Source organism: Anser brachyrhynchus, assembly GCF_964034855.1.
Source record: "Anser brachyrhynchus genome assembly, chromosome: 16".
NCBI classification, from domain to species: domain Eukaryota; kingdom Metazoa; phylum Chordata; class Aves; order Anseriformes; family Anatidae; genus Anser; species Anser brachyrhynchus.
In genome coordinates, this window is record NC_137734.1 from 10,994,012 (window position 1) to 11,019,570 (window position 25,559).

At 48.9% G+C, this 25,559-nt stretch overlaps 1 protein-coding gene across 4 annotated transcripts in view; it reads right to left on the minus strand.

Annotated features, from left to right (window-relative positions):
* RALY (RALY heterogeneous nuclear ribonucleoprotein) overlaps positions 1-25,559 on the minus strand; it is a 118,554-nt gene that overhangs the window by 38,572 nt on the left and 54,423 nt on the right. The gene's annotated exons all lie outside the window — the stretch shown is intronic.

Sequence of the window (25,559 nt, forward strand, 5' to 3'; positions counted from 1 at the left end):
TCCCCTGCAGAGGCTGGAAAATCCCTGCCTTGGTACCAGCTCCTGGAAGCAGTCCTCCTAAGGCTTACCTGATCATTAGAATGATTTGGGTTGGAAAAGACTTCTAAGAACATCAAGTCCGACCATCCACCTAAGACTGAAAGTCCACCGCTAAACCATGTCCCTAAGCACCACATCTCCACGTCTCTTAAATACCTCCAGGGATGGCAACCCCACCACCTCCCTGGGCAGCCCATTGCAATGCCTAGCCACCCGTTCCATGAAGAAACTCTTCCCGACATCCATTCTAAACCTCCCCATGGCACAACTTGGGGCCTTTGCCTCATGTCCTAGTGTTCTCACGAGGACGTGCAGCATGCATCTGGAGTCACACATCACTTCTGCCAGTAAAAAATGCCTGAAGTCCAGATACTTTGGTGCACAGAAAACTGATGTGGCATCAGAAAGGAAGGGACAGTGGTGAAAGTTAGCAAGTGAGAAAGACCTAGCTATCTGTGATCAACCTTGTGACACTTCTCCACAGCCGACAGTGTGAGAGGTTCAGATGTACTTTTTAAATGAATCAGTATTTTTGTTGTAATGCAGATACAGTCAGATTTTCATCAGAAAAACTCCACATCCTCAACCTGGTTGATCCCGTCTTCCTCTGCCCCCGTAGCTAACTCAGCATTTGTTAAAATCTCCTCCTGGTGCAAACCACACGTAGCCAGCGTGCGACCTCGCTGAGGAGCCCTGATAGGCACGGATGGCACCAAAGCTCATGGCAGCAGCAGAGCTAAAGTGACTGCACCAATAATTCAGCCTTTGTTTTAAAGTAGCAACAGGAGTGCAGAGTCATATAAAATGTGACATAAAAAGAAATGTCTCCATGATTTTATGGTTGTGTCTACTAATTTTATGTAGTTCAGTCTTGCCTACTGTCATAAACCATAATGAAAATAGGCCCATGCCAGAGAGTATGAACTGGAGCATTAAACCTGTTAACCTATTTATACTTCAAATACCCCATGCAAAGCTGTAAGAAATTAAGACAGATTGCTGCTGTTAATAGAATGTAATGGTTTCAGGTGTTCTGGTTAAATTTCAAAGACCTGGCTGCAAAGCCCAGGAGGTGGGCAGCAGGCAGGGCTGCTCACCAGGGTTTCCAGTTCCCAACTGCCCACCAAGGGCCGCAGGATTGCAGCAAGACTGTCCCCTGGTTCACTTCCCCATGCCAAACACAAAGGGGCCTTATTTCCTAATCTGTCCTGCAATTCACACCTGCAGAAAAAACAGCAATTATTCTAATCACATCCTAGCAGTGACAGCAGATATCTCATTGCTCCTGGTCTCATTCTCTCATTACCTTAATTCTGGAGGTGGTGCAACTTTGCCGATATCCATGACTTGCCACTGATTTTTTTCTTGAGCTGTCACTTACTGCTTTCCAGATGCCTCCAGCGTTCAGAAGGGACTTGGTGGTGGCTCCAGGGGAGCCCGGCTGTGAAGGCAGTGGTCCCCACCCAGGGTACCGGGTGCTGTGGCTCCAGAGGAAGAGCATCCTCCACCCCACCACACCTAAGACCAAGTCCGGTGGCCATGTCTCAAGAGCTGGGCTAGAGCAGGGGACCAAATGTCACTGGCTGAGCACAGAGTCCTATTCTCTAGGGGTCCAAGCCCTAGGGTGGCTTTCATGCCTCCCTGGGAGCAGGCCAGGGCCACACTCACTGCCAGCAGCACTCAGCCCTGCCCTGTGCTGAGGGCCAGCCTGAGCAGAGAAATGCAGAGAGTAGGCTTTTCCCAGTAAGCAGTTCAGCCCAGAAGAGCTGCAGGAACAAGGCTGCCACACCAACCTGAAGATCTGCCTTGCAGAAGAAGCCCTGGAGAGGGGATGGAGAACAGTGATGAACTGGCTGAGCCATGCAGCTGCTGGGGCTGCACCATCAGCTCCCATCCCAGGGCCAACCTGCAAGAAAGCGCGAGACAGGACAGAGGCACCTGGGGGAGCATCGGCCTCCTCGCCAGGAGCTGGCAGGCACATCCGCACCGGGCAGGCATGTCTTCCCCACTGCCCTGCAGCTCCGGAGATGTGCTGGCTCTCACACCAGTCATCCTTACCCCTGCTTTATTCCCACTCTTGCCTTTTCCACTTATTTGCAAAAACCATGTAAAAGACCGAAATGCTCCCGCTTAGGGCACCATCTCTGCTGGCTCTCATAGCAACCACGGGGTGACTTAAGAGAGTGCTTTTAAAGCTTTCCAGGCCTTGGGTGAGATTTACAGAGCACTGGGTGTAGGAAAGTATTTATTGTGGAGAAGAAGCAACAGTGAACCTAGAGAGTGTGCGACGTGAAAAGGAAGGCAGCATGATTCATCAGCCAGGAAGAGCAAGACAACTTATCTGTTTTCTGCAATTCCACTTACAGCCAAGAAAAATGAGCCATCGTAACAGAAATTATGTGTGACAGGGAAGGACAAACCACTCTAATCAAAACAAGAGCAGTTCAGATAACTCCTGGAAGAACCCAGCCACAGGCGTCTGACTCCATTTGGGGATATTGGACCAGGAGGACGCTCCTGGCAGGACAGCAAGGCACAGATGGTGACACTGCACACCCTCACCTCCTCCAGGATGGATAAATAAGTATTCAGAAAGAAAGCAGGCAGGGGAGCACTCCAGCATACTGATTGCCTGGTGATAATGTTTTCTGGCTCTCTGATACAAAGCCAAGGCAATTTGAGTTAAACCAAAGCACAATAAATAAATGAGAACTTCCCAGCCGTAAAGGCAGAAGAGGAGGGTGGGGAGTAAATAAGAAAGCAATGAAAACAAAAGACAGTAGTGCAAGTCAGTGAGAACGACGGGCTCCCAGAAATGCTTGAAGTTGTTCCTAAGGGCAATGCTTTCATCCGGGTTCCCAATGCACTGCTTATTTTACTCAAGTGAAGTGTGAACCTTGGGGTCCACAGAAATACCATGAAGGTCCTCTCAAGTTAGCTGATTCCTAAGAAGCAGAGAAATGCCTTCTGCCACTGCTAGAAACAACCACATCCCAGACCCAGACAGGTTTCTATCTTTTTATGATGGAAAGAGATGACGGGACAGGTGAGGGTATGTTGGGAGTGCATGTCAACTTGAACTACATTTTCCTTAACCCCTGTTTGGATGCCAGTTAGTAGCCCCTGCTATAAAGTTTGATTGGGGAACAGGTTCAGAGAAGAGGCAGAATCTGGGAGACACCTATCTGAAGAACAGTCCAGACCTTAATTCAGATCATGGAACAAAGACCCAGGCACCACCTGAGTCTAAATCAAACTATTTGGAAAGGTCAGAGTGATTTGGATGCTGAAATTTGTACTTATGTTTCAAGTCTGTTTATTTTCAGCTATCCCAGAAATCAGCTGGGACCTCAGGCTGTTTGATTTTGCCTGGAGAAGTGAAGAAGCAAGCAGACCACGCTTCATGGGAACAGCCGATCTCCCATTGCCAATGCTCTTTGATGCTTTCTTTGCCTTTGCCTGTGACAAGGTACAAAATCTGGAGTTGAGCCCTATGTCCTTTTGCCATCTTTGACTGATGTGACTTGTCCCAGTCCACACAGATCAGCTTTGAATGAGGAGAGCACATCATGCAGACAGCAGGCTGGGGCTGAGCACTGGACCATCCCCTCTGAAGAGCAAATTGGGTTTGGTAGTTTTGCTGGCACACACCCCCTGAGCGAGCCAGGAGGCAGGCATCGCTCTTCCCTGCCCTTACACACAGGTGATCACGCTGGGTGTTTTCAAAAGCCATCTGCACGTGGTCCTGGGCAACCTGCTCTATGAGGCCCTGCTTGAGCAGGGGAGTCGGACCAGATGGCCTCCAGAAGTCCCTTCCAACCTCAACCATTCTGTGTTTCTGTGACCATGCTAGCATATGATGATTTTCTAAACTTTTTTGATTTCTGAGTCTCTCGCCTGGGTCTTCGCTGGTGTCCCACAGCCAGAAGAGCTCACCTCCTTGGATGGGCACGAGGTCCAGCCCAGGCTCCCCGGGCTCCCAGCCTTCAAATGCCACAGAAGTTGGGGGGGACTGAAATCCAGCCAAGAGCTTAATGTGAACAACCCCTTTCGTTTAAAAATGTAGATCCTGTATCTGGTCTGCCATGAAGCATGACACAAAGCTGAATGTCCTTTCCCATCCCATTTGTGCAATGTGGGTGTTTTACCATCTCACCGGTCCCATCTTATCTCTCAGCAACCTCTACGTGCTAAAATCTTGTGAATTTAGATTCTTGATATTCTTAAAAACTTGTCTTAGAGTTTCTGAGTTGTTTCCATTTGCCTTCCTATTTTTTTTTTCCCCAACCTGCAAGACGAGGTTGAGTTTTCAAGCTTTTCCCCATGATAGGCCAAAAATACACTACTACTTTTTTGAAAAGGAGGAAATTTGCAACTGATACCCCTATAGGAACTCAAGTTTTGAGAAAACAGACTTGAGGTCCACGGTAAAACCACAAGGGCTGACAAACCTGCAGGAGACGGAGACTGCAGCAAGACACATTTCCCCCCTTTGGGTAATTTACTCTAGAACTGAAATTATGTATTTATAAAATTTACATTGCTTCTAGTCATACTTTATTATTAACCCTGCCACACCCCAACACACAATTCTCATAGCTACAATACTAATAAAAATATGAAAACATTAATGAAGATACAAAAAATAGAAACCTACTGATAAAAAAGATTTGGCCATGGCTGGAGACGTATAATATTAGGACAGGACTGGCAAGCAGATTTCCAGTGGTACGACCTAGCTTCAGGCCCTCCAGAAGACCAGTGGCACACCTAGAGCCCTGCGGCAAATCAGCACAGATGAGGAGAGCCTGCGCCTCCTGCCTCAGGGTCTCCAAATCCTGGTCCCCAGGTCCAAGCAGAGCTTCTTCATTACCAAGCTCTGCAAGCCCAGAAGGCTGTCCTATCTGGTGCTACTCCCAGGAGACATTGGACTGCTCACCTAATCCTCTCTTTCTTTCTAAGAGTTGTTTTTTGCTGCTCTCTGTTGTTTCAGCCCTTGTTCAAGGCTCACACTTCGCCTGAAGCGTAAGGGAATAACCTGTGACAAGCTGGCACCGCTCTCAGCAGGCAGGAACTGTCTCCATGAGCACATGCTCTCTGCCCAAAGTTTGCAGGAGATCTCTGGGCACCTTCTGGAGAGGGAAGCTCAAAGGGGATGTCAGCAGCCAGCCTCATGTAGGCAACGGATGACGGGGGACAAGGAACAGGTGTAACAATTCATACCTGAGTTGATGCCAAAGGTCAGCTGAATATATTGGTAATGACAGCAATTAAAGGCAACCCTCTTGTCCTTGGTCTGCACCACGGATCTCTTCTCCTGTCTTGCTTTCTCCATAGCCCCCTAGCAGGTTTGTCAGACCTTACTCTTCCAGAGCCAGGCAGCGCTGGCTAACCCTCAGCTCTCCCTGCTTCCCGTGATGCATGACATCTGGGAACGCTAAAATATCCGGTGGGCAGGCTCATTTGTACAGTGGTTGAAAAATAGATGGCATATGAAGTGCAATTTGGTGTTGTAGCAGAGTTCTGTCCCCCTTGGGATGTCAGGGCATTTGATTAAAACCCTTTTATGGGAAATCAATATTTTACTCATTATAACTTTCATTCTTAGACCTAAAAAGCACTGAGATGGACTTGTAAGATGCTGCGCTACATGCATGCACACACAGGTCTATTCATTAGCAGAGTAATCCCCCAGCACTTATTTTTCTTTCACTAGCACACTCAGAGGTAAGCAAGCAGCAAAAGGGTGCTGTTATAATGGGTTAGTGACAGGCTGCAGCAGGGGTGCACCATTTACTGCTAAATCAAAGGCTTCCACATAGAAACACTGACCCAGGTCATCCCAAGGTCTTGGCCAAGGTGAGAACAGGCAATCTTGGAGGGGTTGTACAAAGCTCTTCCAAGACCAAAACAGCCTAAAGCTTTGCATTGCACCCAGGGGAAATGGCTGACACGGGAGATGAGAGATGCTCAGTTTAATGAAACGAATAAAGCATTGACTTGAGATTGAAAAGACCTAGAGCTGATTTCTGCTTCTCTCTCTGGGGACCCTGGTGAGTCACCCTGCAGCTCTGTGCTTTGTTTTTCCCATCTGTAAAATGGGCTGATCTCCTGTGGGGTAACACATGCAGATACACTCACGGTAGGTGACTGAAAAGGAGTGAGATTGATGCTTGGATTTGGCCATGGAGACTGCGGTTGGTCAGTCCTGGGGTTTTTCTCAAGAGCAGCTATAGGATCTGCAGGCAGCACTGGAGGCAGTAGGACACAAACCACCCACACGGCACACCAGGGGCGGGTGCTTTTAATCACCACCCCTGCTAACACCCAGCAGATGAAGGAATGAAACCAGCAGCAATAATAACAACAAAGTAATATTTAATAATACCTTCCCAAAGCAGCACTGGTTTATTTCCTCTCAGGGGTTGCTTTGCCTCCTACAACCTGATCTGTTAGTGCTGAAACCATAGCAACAGCCCGGATTGAACCATTAAAAATAAGGATGCACAACCATTGTCATCCACACCAGCACCAGCAACCTGCCTGGATTTTACAAAGATGCAAGATGTTCAGGTTTCACATGTGTAAGAGAGAAAAGCCAGCATGCTGGTGGGCTGAAAACAGGTGGAGAGCCAGCTCCCTCTGCTCTCTTCACCTTTGTTCCAGTCCCTGTAGCATGGGCTATGGGTCAAATCCTCAGGTTAACATTCTGCTGATTTTTCACAGGTCTATCAGCCCAGCCAGAAACCCGTCTCTGCCCTCCTCCTGCCCAGGGGTGACCGTGCAGCTTGCGCTGCTGGGTCCCAGTGCAGAGGGCTGCAATGCTGTGTCACCAGGACAGGGATGTGAATCTAGCTACGGTAAAAAATAGTCTTCTTTTGGCTAAGCAGAGTTCAACACTGAGAAGGAGGCAGATTGATGTGTCCAGCAGTTTTTTGTTGTTGTTGTTGCTGTTGCTTGTTTTATTTTAAAATTGAATTAAAAGTACCACATTCCAGTTTTCTTTTGGGTATTCTTTATGGTGCTTTTGTTCTTGAGAGCTAAAAAAAGAATGTGACTGCAAAATGGCCTATGATGCTCAAGGACATAGGAGATGACAGGTCCTGTCCTACAGGGCTGAGTAGTTCCCAGTCCAACTCAGACCAGTGTTCCTCACTCCTCAACACTCCTCCCCTGTGCATCGCCACTGCAGACTGACTCTGTCCCGCATGGACTGGAATAAACATTATTACCCTTTGTTTAAAGAAGCTCAGCTACTCAACCTGCCAGCAGAAACAGTAACGTGTGACACGAGGATGAACTTCTCAATGAGATGAAGGGAACTAAGTGACTGGAGATGGCACAATGCAGGGACAGAGTCACAGCATTATTTGGGGAATATTTTTCTGTTTGTTTTCTTTTCTTTCAAAATACAAAATTTCATTAACATTTGAAAGCACTGTATATTTTCTGCTTGCTCTCTAGAGGTTAGAAAGTGGAAAGGAAAGGTTTGTGAACATTTCAGAGCCATCCTATTGTTCATTCTTGGAAATATGTCACATGCTTAAAACACATAGGAGAGTTTTGTGCACAAGCTACACAACAATAATTATCCTTCTTTGTTGCGAGAGAAGCGCATATGAGAAATACCTGTTAGAGAAAATGTAGGTCTGTTTCTACAGGATGAGTGGGATCAGGCAATGGGGTTTATGAAGGGGACCTCTTTGGTTATCTTGGACTATCTTCCTCCCAGTGAAGCAGAGCCCAGAATGCTTTTAGCTGCTGAGGACAGTTAACAACAGCCTGAATCTGACGTGATCTTCATCTGTGCTCTGTTATCTTCCACGGCTCCTCTGCTAAATCAGTCTTGCAACACAGAAAAAAATGAGTAAATTGCTCTGGGTAGAGACATCCAGATGAGGAATCAAAACAAAATCAGGCATCACCTTTCCAAGGGACAGCAAATGACTCCTCCAAAGACATTACTCTTGGGCACTTTATGGCTGGCACATGATTTGTTCCCTTCCCTTTCTGCAATGAGCAGAAATCCTGCTCAATGTCCCCCCCGCTGGCCACAATAAACCCCCAGTGCCTCCTGATTCTGCATGTGACGATGCAAATCTGAGTAGCCGTCCCCCCCTAATGCCAGGATTTGCCACTGAGGGATTTTTGTCATTTTGAGAAGCTCTGAAAGCGGAGGGGAGCCCTGCTGCTTCCCAGCACTGGCAAGATTTAGGCACAGGCAGGAGCTGGGGAAAGAAACCTTGGGAAATTTAAACATTTTTACTTTAAAAAGTGTCATTTTGTATTTACTGACCTGGTTTCCAGCCTCACATCTGCACGTGCTCTCAGAGACACACAGCTTGTGGATTAACAGCAAGCAGGCTGCGTGCTTTTAATTTTTTAAAAGTGTTAAGCATACAAGCAGGCCCCACTCCTGTGCACCCCAGTGAAACGCATCTGGCAGGGTCCCCACAGTACGCAGGGCCAGAGGCATCACAGGGATTTGTGCAGGTGCACTTAGGAGCTGCAGCTCCAGAAGGAGCTCCAGGATGCAGGAGGCACCTTGGGGGAGGTTTTAGGCTCTGTTTCTCACTGGGTGCCCAAGGAGATGCCCAGTGCCAGGGTTAACCCACACATGTGCTGGAGGTGGCCAAGAGCTGGGGTGGGACAGGGCCACCTCTCTCAAAGGGCTGGGTGGTTTTCCTGCACCACCTCTCTTCTCATCTCTCCCAGGTGTGTACAATACGGTGGTTCTCGGGACCTTCAGAAGATGGACATGGGGAAAAGCACATGTCAGGGATGAAATCCAAGAGAAAAGCATCAGACTGGGGCAGTGTGTGTATTCTGAACCTGCTCACAGCAAACCTGCTGGCTGCTCATGCTACTTCATCTTAGACCTGAGTTCCTACCAGTGGTGGGAAGAGAAGACTGCTAAGAAGGTCTCAGAGACTCTCCTGGGTAAGACTCTAACATGAGTACAACCCTCTTTAGACATCAGAGAATACTCACTTAGATCCCCCAGTTTCTACAAGAAGTTCAGTTTGTGCTGATACCTCGGTACAATTCAGTCAAAAAGTCGATTAACTGAGACCAAAAGCTACTCTGCATGACCTGCAGTGGCACCAAGTGCTCGTGAAACTCCTGATTCTGCCCGGTGCTCACAGAAGTCAATTAACTATACCGTTAACATCAGCAGTGCACAATTAGTCCTTAATGAAACACCAAAAAGACTTTGTTTGGTGTCATTCACCTCTGGAAAACACTGCCAGGTGACAATGCTCAGTTAAGAAATTACTACAGAATCATTGCCAACCTGCATTTACAGCCCGTCCACTCGAGGTACGTTAACCACCTTCTCCAGAACCTCTTGCCATCCCAGGGTTCACTGTTTGGGTGAAACACTGCCTACTGTGACATTCAGAAAGTCTGACTAGTGATAATGGTTCCCAAAAGCCAGGGGGACTGTACAACTGAGCAAGTGTCACAGCTGTGTGCAGACAGCACTTGTTCAGGAGGACACCCCACCACCTAAAGGCGGCTGCAAAAGAGGCCTTCTGAGTATTTCAAGAGCTAGTTTGAGAAGGAAGCGTAATTTTTTTTCCCCCGAAATTGAATCTCCTTGAGGATTGTCCAAAGTGAAAACATCTTCTCTCACTGAAGTGCCTTAAGCTAAATGCCAGGAAAAATAAACTGAGAGTAAACCTCACTTAAGGAATGGGCCCCTCAATGCCAGTAGCTCGGCCAGCTGTTCGCACCTTATTCTTTACCGAATTTTTGATTTTCACCGGGGGTGAAAAAGCATTGAGCCTGATCCAAAGACAACAGAAAACAGACCCAGAAGCGCAGGCACAGCAGTGATGGTAAAGCACAGCCAGAAGGAGCAGGCGCTGGGGGCTCCTCACGCACGCGCAGCTGGGCCGGGGCCGGGGAAGGGCCGGGGCTGAGCACACAGGCCTGCAGGTCCTCGGGGCTCCCAGGGCACCCAGGAAACAAACCCGCTCGGACAGCGGCCACAGTCTGAACACCAACGAGATTTAACACGAGGAGGGAAAACGGGAAGCACGGTGCCTGGCTGCACGCTTTCACCCAGCCCTTGCCTGTCCTGAGGTCCTGGGCAGCGGGTTGGCGTGTCCCACAAAGCCGGCCACGTGGCTGAGCCTGTGCCTCGATACGCTCTGCTGGGGCAGGACACGCGATGTCTTCATAGCCTGAAGTCAATGCAATTGCAGCAGTTCCCTAGGAGAAAAGGGTCGGCACCTATAAAACGGCTGCACACAGAAATGATTTCCTGAATAGGGATGTTTTCCTACACGGGGGCCATATTAGAAGGTTTGATGGCTGAAGGCAAATCCTACTGTGCTGTGAATATCCTGTAATATAATGCAAGTCCACTCAAAGTTTGTTTTAAAAAATCTCTTCTAAATATTCCTTAATCTGCGGTTTACGTTGATACTGTTATTTTTCACTTTTTTAAAAAGAAGGTTTTAAAGATACAAAATTCCACATGAAACCGTTGGTTAAAAAAAAAAGATGCCAAAATTGTTGTTCCTAATTGTGGAAGCTTTTGAAATTCCTGAGAGGTTCTTAGTGGCCACAACTGACAGAGCTAATAACACCTTCCACTCCTACAATCAGTGCTGTGCACTTTGGTTAAGATACATTCCAAGCAACATTAAGCTAAGTTCGTTAGAAAGATCATTAAATTTCTTTTGAATAAGTGTCTAGAATAAACTGCAGATGAGTGATGGAGTTTTTTAATGAGTTCAAAGTCTATGAAATAGTTTTCTTCGCTGGGTCAATTATAATTTCAAAGCAAAGTTCCTATGGGACCAATTTATTGGGAGCGCAAAGAGGCTTTTGTTCTGCAGTTCCCAGCTGCTCTATACGCTGCCTGACCCCGCCTGTGTTTGCTTTGCTGCGATTTCGCTTACTCAGATAAGATGCTGAATGCCCCAGCAGAAAGCTCTGGGGAGCAGCTTTCTTTTTCTGGCTTATAATACATATTTTGGTGTATAACCTACAAAAGAAAAATGATAAATGTCCTGCACAATGAATACTTCTCACTGACTGCTGAACCTATCCAGAGATTTTTGCAGTCACACGTAGACAAAGCCCTTCAGTGTCATCCGAGTAAAAAGAGATCTTCCTCAGACAAGGAAGGCAGGGGATCGTTGCTGGAATACCCACAGGGAGGTCTCACTGACACAGGTCACAAAGTCTGCCTTTCCTGGTGTGATGTGGTGTGATGCACTGCATGAAGAAAGCTCTGAACCCGAAGCATAAAGCAGAACATGCCCAAGTTTTAGTCCCAGAAATATGTGTAAGCCTAGTATTCACAGTAAGGGTGATCAGAGAAGGTGGTCAGTGAAAGAGTCCATGCGTACATCCATTTCACTCTCTTTCAATGGGACCTTGAAGTTACTGTTGGATGCCTGTTGTGAGACAGCCTTCAGACCCCAGGTCACAGCACAAAGACATCAGCCAGCTTCAAAACCACTTAGAGAAACCTGACATCTCCTGCTAGCACCACCAACCACAGGAACATCCAGACTGCTAAACTGTGGCCAAAGATCTGTCCATGTATCCAAGGCTTGGAGAAGAGGATATGAGATATCACATGCGCAGGGTGGCACTGAGTATATCGATTAATTTAATGGAGAAACTGAAGAAACATGGCAGAGAAGGCAGGATGTGTGACTGCAGTCCTTCAGAGGTGGCCACAGCAGTGACACAGGAGAGGTTCTGCTGCAGGTAACTGAACCCTCACCAATTTGTCCTTGCAAATCTGGTCGCGGCACCTAACAAGCACAACCTGGACACTGCAACAACATGCTTGTCCCACAAGAAGGACACCTTTTTCCACTCACGGGACAGGAAAGTAGAGCTGTTGCAGACTCTTCCCTCGCTGTCCTCCCTGTTCTGCTATTTTTCCTGAACTGTCAGCCTGTCATCCACGGAGAAGTGGGGAAAGCCTGGCACCTGATGGCAACCAACACCCCGTGGGCCATCTAACTGCACTGCTTCTCGACCATGGACCATTGCTTTGACCATCTACAGGGCCAGGTGCCACTCTGGCATATAACAAATCAGATCTAATAATGAAAAATAATACAGCATCGTTTCTACTAAATCCACACCTTGCTAAGTAGATCCATTCTTCAACATCTTCCCAGCATATCACCTCCTGCAAACCCTACAAGAGAACACAGCGCCAGACTCAGGGACAAAACAAAAGTCCCTCTGCTCCATGAATGGGAGATGTGGGCTTGAGTGATGATGGTCCGAATCCCTTCCAGGAGGAGTGAGTTCCCAAATTTCTGGATCCTCAGCACCTTCACCTGCTGCCCTCACAGCCCTGCCCTGCTCCCTGCTGAAGGCTGGAGGCTGCCACCTCCACAGTGGAGACCAAACACAACCTATGCCTCAGCAGCCACTGTTCACAGCCCGCAGTGTTCAGATAAATGGCCATCGATTTCCACTTCCATTAGCATAGCAAGGTGGACACAGCCTTCAGACCGGGCTACATCTTAATTCTGGCCTCAGATTAGACTGTGATTAATTATATTCCCAGATCCAGAGCCTTTTACCCCTCCTTGTTCCTTCAGTGCAAACAATATATAGGATAGGATCCTAACTCCACCTAATTCTTTGTTACAAGCTCATATCCACAGAATAATCCTGATGGTCCCCTTGAAACTTGCTGGTGGCCTGGCCTCATCTGCACTGCTCAGCTGTGCCCCACGCATGCTCATTCCACATGTCATTTCCCAGCACTTTTTCCAAGGCTTTGCACCCATAAAACACCACTCAACTGCCTTGTTATCCAAAGTGCTAGCATTTTTGAAAACATTCCCTCAAAGCCATCACTGAAATGAAGACACTGCGTGTTACTGCATGTTCCATCTCTCTCAAAGAGTGAAAATCTCATCAAACCTGTAAACCGAGTATATTAACTACCTCATCCTATAAATACGGATCAATGAGCATTCACAATTTTATTGCAACTATGCCATTCACTTACCACAGGTCACTGAACATCTGCCACGTGCTAGTAATAAAATTCAAGCCCCTCTGCCCCAGGCTGGATGGAAACTATGCCTCCCGCGGCTGCCCTGGGCTGGGTACTGGGGATGGAGCCCGGCTGGCAGCTCTGACAGACAGACACCGTGTTCTGCAGAGTAATGGCGTGAGCTGGGACAGCAGCTGGCTGAGCAAAGCAAAACACTTGCACATTTCCTCTGAGTGTGACTATGGACTTTTCAATGAGTTCTCCTTCGCTGGGCTTGCTCCCTTCTGCTGTCTCCAGAGAGAGGGGCTGGCACAAGCCCGTCCGCAGGAAGGAAATTACACGAGTCCTACTCCCTGGTAGGTCTGCATGCATAGACCAGAAGCCGTACGGTCCAGCTCAATTCATAGACAATGCTCTGCTCCAAAACATGACCAAGGGGCACTTTACAAGGTGCTCAGTACCCTGATGCTGATTCAGAAAATCAGTTAATTATTTGTTTAAATCCATGCAGATGAGCAGCCTAATTATATGCAGCAGGATACCCCTTCAGCCTAAGTGTTTTGCTGGACCAGGTCCCTGATATAAAATGAATAAAGCCAGGGGCTCTGTGCAGAATACAGAAGGCTTTTGATTAAATTCTTCTGATGAGTAGGAGGCAGGGAGAAGTGTAGCCTTTATTCAACACCCTCCTCAGTTTACAATTTATCTTCCAAAAAGCTGCAAGCTATCATATTAACTACAAAAAGAAGGGATCTGCATTGCCCATGGCATCCCTCCCTCTCTGCCCACCACGCGGCACTGACATGAAATCTAAAGAGGAATCAACCTTGTCTCGTCTTTTCTGCGGAAAAGAAAAATCTGAAGGCTCATGCTTCACCAAAACAGAGATGAGAGCTTGCGACCAAAGCTTCCTGGCTGATTTTGGATGCCCCCAAGGACACGCACACGCCTGCAGAAAGCTGGTCTGGAGGAGCGAGCCCTGAAGACCACCAAGAGCACGTCCTGCGGAGCACGGCCACCTCCACCTCCGCCGCCAGCCTCACCTGGGGCTAAGCACAGCGCGCGGGGAAGACGCTGCACATGTGGAGGCTTCATTGAAGGCAGAGTTGCTGCACATCCTGAAGGTGCTGGATTTGCCCAGTAGGCAGGATGATACCAAGGGATTATCTCCACCAACCAGCAACCCCCAAAGTCTCCACCCGTGTATGAATCAACAGCCTGCAACCCTGGACGGGCAGAACCGACCCCATTCCAGCTCCCTGCTTTCCGTCCTGCCAGCTGCTGCCCCAGTGTCGGTGGGGCAGTGGGACGAGGATGCACAGCCCTCGCCCCAACACAGGCACTCGGCTCTGCTGGAAACCAGCAGCACTTCAGCTTCTGCAAGGCACCAACTCCCTCCTGGGTGTTTCCACCAACACTTCAATAGTGTTTTTTTCCGGTTGTTGCATGGTTTTTATTTAATTTTATGAATATTTTATTTATTATTTTTTATTTATTATATTTTTATTTTATTTATTTATTATTTTATTTTTTATATTTTTATGTATATTTATATATTTATATTTTTTATATTTTTTATATTTATATTTTTATTTTTTACTGACATTTTTTTATCCTTCTGCACGATTTGAATGCACTGCAAGTGACCAGCACTAAACCCGAAACCAAGCTTGTGCACGTGAACACTGCCATCTTTCGCCAAATTTTGCTGCTGTGAATTCATTTGTATCCCAGTTCTTCCTTCATCCCAAGGCACCTCCTGCACCGTTTTGCCTCCACTAACCCGTCCCTTCTTGCCTGCCGGCGGGTGTCCGTCCCCGACACACCGGCAGCCTCTTAGCAGAGAGGCAGCTGCCAGAGGGTAACCGGGGGATCTGCATTCAGGTCCTCATGGGCAGCTTTTGCCAGCTATTTAACCCTTCCTGGGCCTCAATTCCGATCTACAAATGGAGCTAACGCTGCTGTGTCTGTAACTGGTTATGACTGCATGTCCCTTGTGCAGGGATGCTCAGATGGCAATGTGAAAACTTTTTTACAAAGGTCAACAGGTGAGCAGCAACCCCCCATCAAGTGCTGCTCTGTTCTTACTTATTTTTTTTGCTTTGGACACAGGTCTTGCAGACTTGCACTTTGTAACACATTCATATCACTGTACGTGTTAAGGTATTTCATAATGTCATGTTCAGTAGGTAAGAGGGGGAAATGCCTACTACCTTCAGAAAATAAAAATGCCACATTTGCATGAAGAAGTAGTAACTTTTTTCACCTCCAAGCCATTTTTGCATCTTCGTCAACGGGCACACATCCACAGCGCTGTTCAGAGAGGGAGCTGTGTAGTCTCAGCAATCCTCTGCCTACAAACAGGTCAGAAACATCTACCAGGAGCAGAGAGTAACAAATGAGAGCTGTTGAGCAGACCAAGAAACTAAAAACAACCTTTCACAAGTGACCAAGGCCAATAGCTGTGACTCAGAGGCAAGATTAAACTTCAGGATTATCCCACTTAAAGCCTCAGAAGAAAATTAAATTAAATTACTGTCTACCTTGACTGCCACCTTTGTCAGGACAAAACAGGCACGCAAAGGAAGGCCAGTCTGGGCCAACTAATTGAATCGAGACAGTGTGTGCTGCAGGGGAGGAGAATGAGAAGGAAAAAGGTTGTGTGTCGAGGGACTGGAGGGAGGAGATGTGCAGCCTAAAGCAGAAACTGGAGCAGCTGCCACATAACACTGACAGGAGACAATTTAAAGGAGGGAATTATGAGACAGACATAGGTAATATCTCTAAGAGATATCTTAATACCAATACCATCTCTACTAGAGCTTAGAGCAACAAAAAGCCTGGGAATCTGTGGGGAGATGCCAGCTCGGGACGCAGCAAGCTAGGGAGGTAATGGCTACAGCTGCCCCTGCAATACTACGTCCTCACGGAGCTGGTCACTGATAGCAAAGCTGGGTGATGTCTCCGTGTGTCGCTGGCATGTGGCCGATGGGAAAAAGCAGGGGGCACACACAAACCCAGACAAGTGGCACACCTGCAGACATCTCACTGCGATTCACTGCCCTGGGGGTTCTCTCACCACCCAACCTTGTTTTCTCCCGAGAGCTCCGCACACCCTCCCCTTCTAACCCAGCACCTCTTTGTCTCCAGTCCAAGCTGTGCAGCCAGGACAGCTCATTTTGGGAGTATTTCCCTGCCTCCTCCTCCTGGCAGTGCAGGCTCAGCTGGCAGCAGGGACATCTCGGGTCGCCCGTCCTTCGCTCCCCTCCATCTGCCCTCCCAGCTTGGCAGGTCTCTCCCTGTGGCCGATGCAAAAGCGATGTGGGGTGGAGGAGCAGCACATGCTGCTTGGTTTTGGCTGCCCAGTCTCCTTGCTGCACACCCCGTAACTGCATGGGGAAAGGAGAACCAGCGTGTGATCCGCAGGGCAGGTCCATGTGTCGTCAGTACCTGCCTTCCACCTAGAAACCTGCGTGCCCGTGGGGAGACTGCCTCTAAACAGCTCCGTGTCTGGCAGATGGAAATACTGAAGCCGACATTGCAGACAAGAAAAGCACGCTGGCATCTGACAAGGGGCTCCTTGCATGTTATACAAACACCTAAAAGATTCTCCAGTACTTAAAAAGAAGAAAAAAAAAGCCTAACAGGCTACAAGAGCATTCAAGACAATATTCTGGCTGGCCTTTAAGTGCTGCCTGTTAAACGGACAGGCAGTCTTTATTAAACAACAACTGCAGCAGAAAACTCAAGTAACAATGGAGCTCAAGAGCTAAAATAAATCTTTGAGGCTCTCCAGCTACCGCAGTAGAAACATAAGGGTTTTCCAGCAATCTGTGATGCCTCTTTAATAGCAGGGTGAAGGACGTTAAGAAAAGAAATTGGCTGGGCAAGCTTTAACTACACTGAACAGATCACCTTAGGTTAGCAAAGCTGTAGTCAATACCCAAGCCTTCAGATTCAGACTTTCAATCAAGTGCCTAATTAACGGAGCCTAGGAAAGCAGGGTTCTGAAATTTAATGAGGCACTCAACACTGAGCTAAGCGCTTCAGATATCTAAGCTTTCAAAAATCATGAGAGGGTGATAAAAAAAAAAGTCAAGATTATGCAAATATAACCCTTCTTTGGGTCCACTGTAAGGTTTGCTGAAAAGAGATGAGGATGCGCCACCCCTGGAATGGCTCTGAAACTGCGATGGGAGTTACTTACCATGGGGCTGGTCCTCAGTGGCTGCAGAGCTCCAAAGCTTTTTTGATTTCAAGAGCATATCCTGGATTTCGGCCTGCTGCACGGACCGTGGTACCAGCGTGCTGCTTGCTGCAGCCCCCTTTCCCTAGCTATATTCACAGGCAGGGAAAATGCTGCCCTTGGGTGAATCATGTCACAGGAACAGGAAACACACAACGGCCATTGCGGCAACCCTGAGAGAGTTTCAGGGAAATTTGGGTCACCTCCTTGGCTCTCCTCGTTGAGTTTTCTGAGATCAGAAAGCAAAATGCTGACGTAGAGCTGGAGGTGCCCTTGTTGCCCACGACAAGGGAGCACCACTCGGCACGGGCAGCCTGGTGCGGCCACCCTAGCCTGGCAGATGCCCAGGGCAGGTTTGGGTAAGCACCTCATCACTTCTGAATTCAAAACTTCAATGCACAATTTAGTACCTCCTGTTTACAGATCAAAGAAAAGGAAGAAAGTGCAGAATGCAGCCACAGAAATGATCCCAGGGCTGAAGGAAATGCTTGACATAGAAAAATTAAAGACTTTGTGCTGTTTAGCTTATCACAAAGGAGATTGGAAAGTGATTTGATTACACTAGGTGAGAACTTCCATGTGCAGACAATATCGGGTACATGAGAGCTCTTTAATCAAGAGGGTAAAGATGGAACAGGAACAAACATCTGGAAACTGAGGCCAAATTCGAACAGGATATAGGGCTCACATTATAACAGGGATGTGATTAACCACGGGCACAAGTTACAAGGTGAGGCAGGGGAGTCTTTGTTGACATCTTAACTGTGATTTTTGCGGGGGGAGATACTTGGATCAAGCACAGGTTCCTGGGTGCACGGTGAGCAGCGGGACGGGCAGCTGGGATGCACTGTGTGCAGGAGCAGCCGTAAGCATGTGCCTGTCCCCATAAAACTGCAGCTCCAGGTGAGACATTTTATTTGCTTCCTAAAATCACAGTCCTGCCTTTTTCACACTGCTCTAAACATGAATGCCTACCATTATTTCCAGCATTTCACACGCACAGAGGATATATTCCGGCAATTTTTCCCCGTTCTGGTTTTTAAATACAGTGAACAATTACACTCAACTGCGCTCATAAGGCAGCGTTAATGAGGCTCGTCGATGTGCTTTACCGACAGCAGCTGCCGCGCAGCACGTTGCTGATCTGTGCGCCACAGACACCGCAAACCCGCTCGCTAAAACGCAGTCGCCTGTGTTGCTGGAGTCAGAGGTGCACGAGCCCCTGCCCGCTGCTTCTCCTGTCACTGCCGCCAGTCCCTGCCCACCCTGCTGCCACCACCCTGCAGGCACCCATGGCCACGGGGCACCGCAGGGACCCACGCCGAGCCCCAGCGCTACACCCACCGCAGTGCAACCCCACGCTGCTCCGCTTGGCCCAGCCTCATCCGTGCTGGCAGAGGATGGGTCTGCATCCCCGGGGCTGCATCAGCAGAGTCGCTGGTACTCATGGCTCTAATAATGCTTGTTGGCTTCTCAGCAGAGCAAATATTTGTGCATTACATCCCCAACTGTCTCACTGACCACAGAGAGCATCACCATGTCCTGTGCATTGCACCACCTTGCAACTTTTTCCGTATATAAACCCTTAACCACCCTCAGAGGTTTCCTATGTGCTGCTAACTTGGTTTTCTCAGCTGCCTTGGACATCCCTGGGGTTTATCCCTGAGGGTATGGGAGCTGTGGGCTGGAAAATAAACTAATGACCTGGAGCAACTCATTTGGGCATTGTCGCTCAAAGCCAGTAGCGGGGTGGGGGACACGCCTGGGGACATCTCAGGGAAACCTCTGGGGGAGCCCCGAGGCTGCTCCTTGCTGCTGTAGGGCTGGTCCCCAGTACAAGGATGCTGCTGGGCTTCCCAAAATTCCATCGTTGAACAGACAGGACACAACTGGATGTTAACAATTCCCTTCTGAAAAACAACAGCCGAAAGTGAGAAGCTTAAAAATCTTTCCAAAGGCACGATGCATAAAACATCCTGGGAAAAGCTCCTCGGAGCTGTTGGTGCCAGGGGGCAGAAGGCTTTGGAGTCTCCATCAAAGCAAGTTGTTCCCCTCCCTACAAGATGCTGGAGGTTGCTGCTGGCAGTAACTGGATCCGGCCCCTTCCCTGTACCCGTGGGCTGCCGTGAGGAGCTGGGTCCACAGGGACCGGGTGGAGACGAAAGGCTGCGGGTATGTGAACCTGAGCACAGGTGAAGCACACCGCTAGGGAAACAAAGCAGAAGTCTCCAAAGCATCTTAAGGAGGGCGTTTATTAAGCTGTGGTTTGTGAAAGCGCAGTGCCCCTGCTTGTGTTGATCCGAGGAGTGGCTGGGGTACGGTGATGGAGCTGAAGGACCCAAGTTTATTCCCCGTGTGCCGATTTGTCACTCTTATCTTCTGCAGCCCACGCTCTTCTGGCTGAGCTTGAAAGCAAATTTTGCCCTTGAAAAATAAGTGTGTGCTGTGAAAAGGGATCCTCCAAAATGAGATGCACAAGTGTCTGCTGGAACGAAGCGGCGCTTGCTGGAGACCGCGATCGCTGCCCCGGGTCAGGAGCAGCACGGCACAACGTGTGGCTTTGCAGAGGTGTCTGCTCACATGGGTTAGAGAATTACCACGGCCTGGCAGAGAGCAGCTGGCAGGAACTGGAAAGGGCTTTCCATGAAATACCTGATATACGATCACAAAGCTCATAGAAAAACATATTTACTCAATTATCTTCTTTCTTAGACTAAAACCCAAGTTACAATTTGTTGTTTCTCAGGTAAATGCTATGGCTTTCCTTCTTCTTACTACAAACATGACGGCTTTGAAATTAAATATTTCCTACAACAATTTGTACTGAAAAAGTCATTTTGAATTTAAAAACTCCTTGAATTAAAACTCACCCTCTTTATTTTTTCTTCCGCAGAACAATGTTACTGTTACCGAGAGTTACGAAATCTATTAAAAAGGTGTATTTCCCACCAAATGCCTACGATCATTGCATTATTGATGTATTACGCTCTACAGGACTTCCCTGCAAAGCGAGTGATAAGCACAGATTATCTGTAGCGTCGGTCAGCAAACTGCAAAGTGATAGACTGTTTGCTGCGCTGCTCCCGCGATAAGTAAATAATACTGCCACTTTGCCCTTTATAGTATTGATCAGATCTGGTTAAAACAAAGAGGAAAAGAATCACAGGAGAAACTTACAGTGGCTCGTCAACTACATCTCCGCCTCAGGCAGGAGGTACTGCTATTAATTAGACGGTGTAACAGACAGCTGCCGTGGGACGGCGGGGATTTCACGCTCCCCAGCGGCGGCTCAGTGTTGTTCTGAAGCTAACAGCAAAGCCCTCCTTGACTTTCGGGGTGCATGATCAGAAGTGTTTATGCCCAACCCAGAGCTGGGCGCAGAGGTAGCCAGGCTCGGCCCTGCCTGGATTGCCCGTCCAGCCACCCAGACGGATGCAGAGCTGGCCTGAAGGATCTGGAAAATGGAGTCCGAAGAGGCAAAGCAAGCTGGAAGCTCACGAAGCACGCCGGTGAGCAGCGGGAAGGCAGGAGAGCCACGTTCTGGCGCGCTCCGTCATGGCACCTGCCTCCCTAACACATGCCTGGCAGCCTCTGCCAGCAAGGCCGGAGGGCCCTGGCTTTTGGCTTTTCCCATCCTTCTCCAATAACCCCATGCACGTTGTAGTTCATGAGCCCTCAGAACCGCAGTGGACTCACAAGGAGGAAATATGCGAGAGGGGAAAGCAGCCAGGAGAGCCAGGTTTGTACTCCAGCGTGCCTTTCCTTCGTTCCTGCTCCCTTCCCGACATCGCCTTATTTCACCGCCGGGATCTCACATCCATCCCTTTGGCATCTCCCTCCTCCTCCTCGACTGAAAATGATTACAGAGAGCCACTCCAATTGCTTTCTCTGCAAAGAAATCCTTTGCTAAATATTGTGATTCACCAAATGAGTAAGAGCTGAGCCTCTTCTTAGTCTAAACGTTGGTCTTTTAGTCTACAGAGGCCTTTCCCACCTGGAATATAAGCTTCACTTCCAATTAACGGTGTTGACGAACCTTTCTGCACTAGGACGTGCTCAGTGGTGTTTTTTCCCAGGGCTCTGTCGGAAGGAGACCCCGGAGCCAGGTGCCCCTGCTGAGCCCCACCAGGGGAAGCTGTTTGGGACACTGCAGCCCCCGGTGCTGTGCTTGGACCCTCCTGCTCCGTGCTGGGATGCCTGGACCAAGGCAGTTCTGCTCCGGAGACCTCCTCTTCCTCCTGTGCCTTCAGAGGGTGTCCCGGTTTCGTCCCCCAGTTTACAAACTTTACTCTCCTCCATCAGCACAGGAAAGCAGAGCTCTGTAGGCAGAAGGTTTCCCTTCCCATGGGAAACCTGTGTGAGATGGGAGGAACCACTGCTTGGAGACGTTTCTGGTTCTCCACGGACCAGAACGGCCTCCTGGATAAGCAGGTCAGCCTTTGCCATTGATTTTTTGTGGGAGATGAAGCTCAAATCGCTCTTTGCAGCCAGAAACCTACAGCTTCTCCTGTGCTGGGAGCTCAGTCCGGATCTTGCCAAGCGTTTAAGCTCAGGCCACCTTAGCTGGGAGCTGCTCGTTTTTTCTTCCTGAGGTTCAAACCCCCCAAAGCTCCATTTTCTTCTCTTTGTCCAGCCACCACCAGCCCACCTGAGGCAGTGCATCTCTCACAGCTCCTCGTCAGTCTTAGCTTTCGGAGAATATGGATCTGCTTCCCTCACCACTCTCCACTTTGCTGACTCAAAGGAAAGTGATCTTTAACGGGCCCCTAGATAGCTGTATTTTTCTTACCTAAGTGCACACAAATTGCAGCCTACAACCAATTAAACAGGCGGTTTCTCATTTTTTCACAACAAACATAATTTTTAATTCCAAAATGTCAATAAGAGCCCTTCACTTTTATATTCCACAGCATATGAAACTCAGCCTAGTAATTTTGGAGCTTTTTTTTTTTTTTTTAAGGCAGTTAGGATTGAGAATCACCAAGTTACTTCACAGAACATACTGCATATTTTCTGGCTTGCATGCTTTGCCCTAACTGCTGGAGGTGCTGCTGCAGCTGTGATTTCAGAGCGCCACGTCCCTCCCTCCCCAGCCCTTCCTCCCAGCCGGGCTCCTGCTTTCAGTGCCAGGAGGCAAGGGACGGATCCGGCACAGGGAGGAGGCGTGAGGCACCGCAGCGGGACGAGCAGGATTTTCCTTGAACTGCATTTTCTGATTGCAATGAGGTGGGAAAAAGACAGCCTGTTCCTTATGGAGAATTTTAGTGAGAAAGGAAGAGCCTTCCAAAAACGTTTTCATCCACAATAACCACCATTGTTTCATTTCATAAATTATACATCGTGTTTTCTGCTTACTGTTCTGGGTTATTTTTTAAAACTGAAAAATACAAGCAGACCAATAAAGGCCAGTTCTCGGTGCTGAAACCCTCTGGTCTAGCTACCAGCCCCAGCCTCCCTTCAGAGCCGCCCGAGCCCAAGTCCCTGCAACCCCTTCTGCTGCCCCTGCTGGCACAGGGTCTGGGGGCAGGACCCCCAAGGCGGGCAGGGGTCTCGGCTCTCGGCTCTGGGCCCCACGGTCCTGTCATGCACAAGGAAAGGGAGAAGATGGATACAGAGAAGGAATATGATAAGAGTGAAAAAAAAAAAAATAACAAAAGTGAGCATCTTTGTCAGAAGGGGCTGCTCCTGAGCCCGCCAGTCCTGCAGATGCAACAAACAGGGAACAGCCACCCCGGTGGTGTCCCCTCCTTCACACTGTCCCCCTCCCACCTTGGCGGCTGTCTTGCCACCCAGCGTTTTTGGAGATGGGATGTTCTTCTTTTTTTTCACACTAATATCCAAATTCATAGGAGGCATTACTGATGTGACAGATTCTTTGCAAATTCTAACATGAACCCAGAAGAGCAGCGTGCATACACATGCCCAGGAATAAAGGCAATGCACTCTGCCTTCCAAAGCTCCCTGCTGGAGGGATATTTCTGATACCACAGTGCTAATACAGTGCAGCATTACAGGGATTGGCGGCACACCACCTGCAGTATTAAGACTTCCATCAGCTGTCTCAAAACACAAAGAGCAGCATCTCCACAAAAACTTAATACCTTGCAATTTTACAAGTTTGATATTAACACCAGGGCTTAAGAAGAAAGTAGGAGTCAGCTGGGTACAGACGGTTCTTCCAGTTTGGCCAGGCCATTCCCCGTGGACGAGCTTCACTGCACTAAGGAGGCAGCTCCAGCATTGTGCTGGTGGACACAGACACTACAAAAGATGAAGACAAAGAAACCCAAAGCATGCTTGAGGGACTGATGCACTACTGTAGGCACTACAGAACTGAGGGGAATCAGCTTAGGCAGATTATAGGGACCGAGGAACAGAGAACGGAAGGCAGAGGTGAGAAGGCCTCCCTGACCAGGCAGGAGCCTTGTTTGTGATGCAGCACGGAGCATCCAGTTTCTGCAGCACGGAGATGACTGATGTCAGGTCATGGTCACAGACCTCATGGACTCCCCCGCCTGTCATCCCTGGAGCTGCGGTGGCATTGGTCCCTGCTGAAGCTCGCAGGGGGGAAGGAATTTGGGATTAGCCATCGGAGTACTCCCTGCTCCCGCAGGGCTCAGCTAGTGCCTCCGCAGCTCACGGAGACACACAAACCCTCTAGGCCAGAGACAGCACCGTTGCTCCCCATCTTGCCTTCATGCAAGGTTTCCAACACAGGCCCCACCACGCTGCATCTAAAGAACCTGAACTTGAGGCACTGTGCTTGGCTGGCTCCGCTACGGCGCTGTGCCACCTGGAGGGGACACTTTCAGGTGTGCAGCCACAGGTGACACGGGTCCCTGCCTGCAGCTGGTGCCACGTTTTCTCCCTCTGGATGCCACCAGTTGGAGTGTGAAAGGCAGCGGTGAAAGCAGAGACAAGGAACAAGCAGGACGGGATGAGCTGCCAGCAAAGCCCATCCCGTGGCTTTGTTTTTCCTTGCAGTTGAAGTAGATGCTGATACAAGATGGTGAAGGATTTTTGTACTGCACGCAGCCCTGCGATGCAGGCCCAGGCCTATAGATTGCCGAGGAGACAGCTCGGTGGAAAAACGCTTATGAGGAAGAAATGCTACTGTTGTAAAGAGAAGCTGAAGGAACCATTTTTCTACGGCCATTTCTCCTGGAACACCCTATAAAGTGACATGCTGAGCACAGGCAGACTCTGAATGAGGGACTCGGCACCCTGCTCAGAACAGGACAACCCCCCCGTACCCCGTGAGGTTCGGCTCTCAGACTCGGTCACCCACCTTGAGGCCAGCGGGACCAAGCTTTCTCTCAAGCGCTTTGCCAAAGGAATAAAACCAAGGCTGCGTGGTTTTACTGCTGAGCTGATACTGAGCAAGCAATGGCCCTAGTATCTGCCTGCAATGGCCCATTCGTGGCTTGTGCTGCGAATTAATCCTGTACCTTTTTGACAGCCGGGCATGCCTCTGACCTTTTGAATTTACCTAGGCAAATACTCATCTGAATAAAAAGCCGTGTACCAGATATCGAGACTTGCAGAAGATCAGCCTCCTTCTCTGATTAAAATGTTTACCATTGACTTATCCACAGCTACAAGCATCTTGTATTCAAAATCTGTGACCGCAGCGCAAAATGATACTCTTGAAAAGTCAAGCAGGTAACTAACTGTGAAGTAGCTTACTAACAATGTCTGAGCCTGGTTTGAAAAATCCCAGTGGAAAAGCTGCGGGTTCCATGTTAAAACAAGTTCTTCTAACCAAAATTCAGCACATGGGTTGGGAAATCCTTTTAAAGCTGATGGGAACTGCTGCACTAGGGCCTGTCTGCAAGACCTGCATGCTGCCCTCATCGCTCTGAGAGCCGCACCGGGCGGACAAACTCGTCTCCCGATGCACCATGCATCTGCACCTGCAGGGCGCGGACACCTCAGGCAATGCCTCATCGCAGAGCCCAAAAGCCAAAAATCAGGGACAAAACTCAATTGTATGCTGCTCGTCAAACCTTCCCGCAACTCTCATTAATGCTGCTCCATTGTGCACAGCCCTAATTCACTGCATTCGGTGCGCAGGAGGTGCCAGCAAGAACTCCAGCTAGCAGCACCGAGCCCCTGCGACACCACGCTCTTTGCCAAATCCTCACTCCTCGCGTTGCCCATCGAGACTCGAACCTCCGGGACCACAAAGGACTCCGTCTGTACTCTGCTTGTGGGCTCAGAAACACAAAACTTACTGGAAGGCTTGGCGGCTCCCCATTATAAATTCTGCACACCCCTAAACTT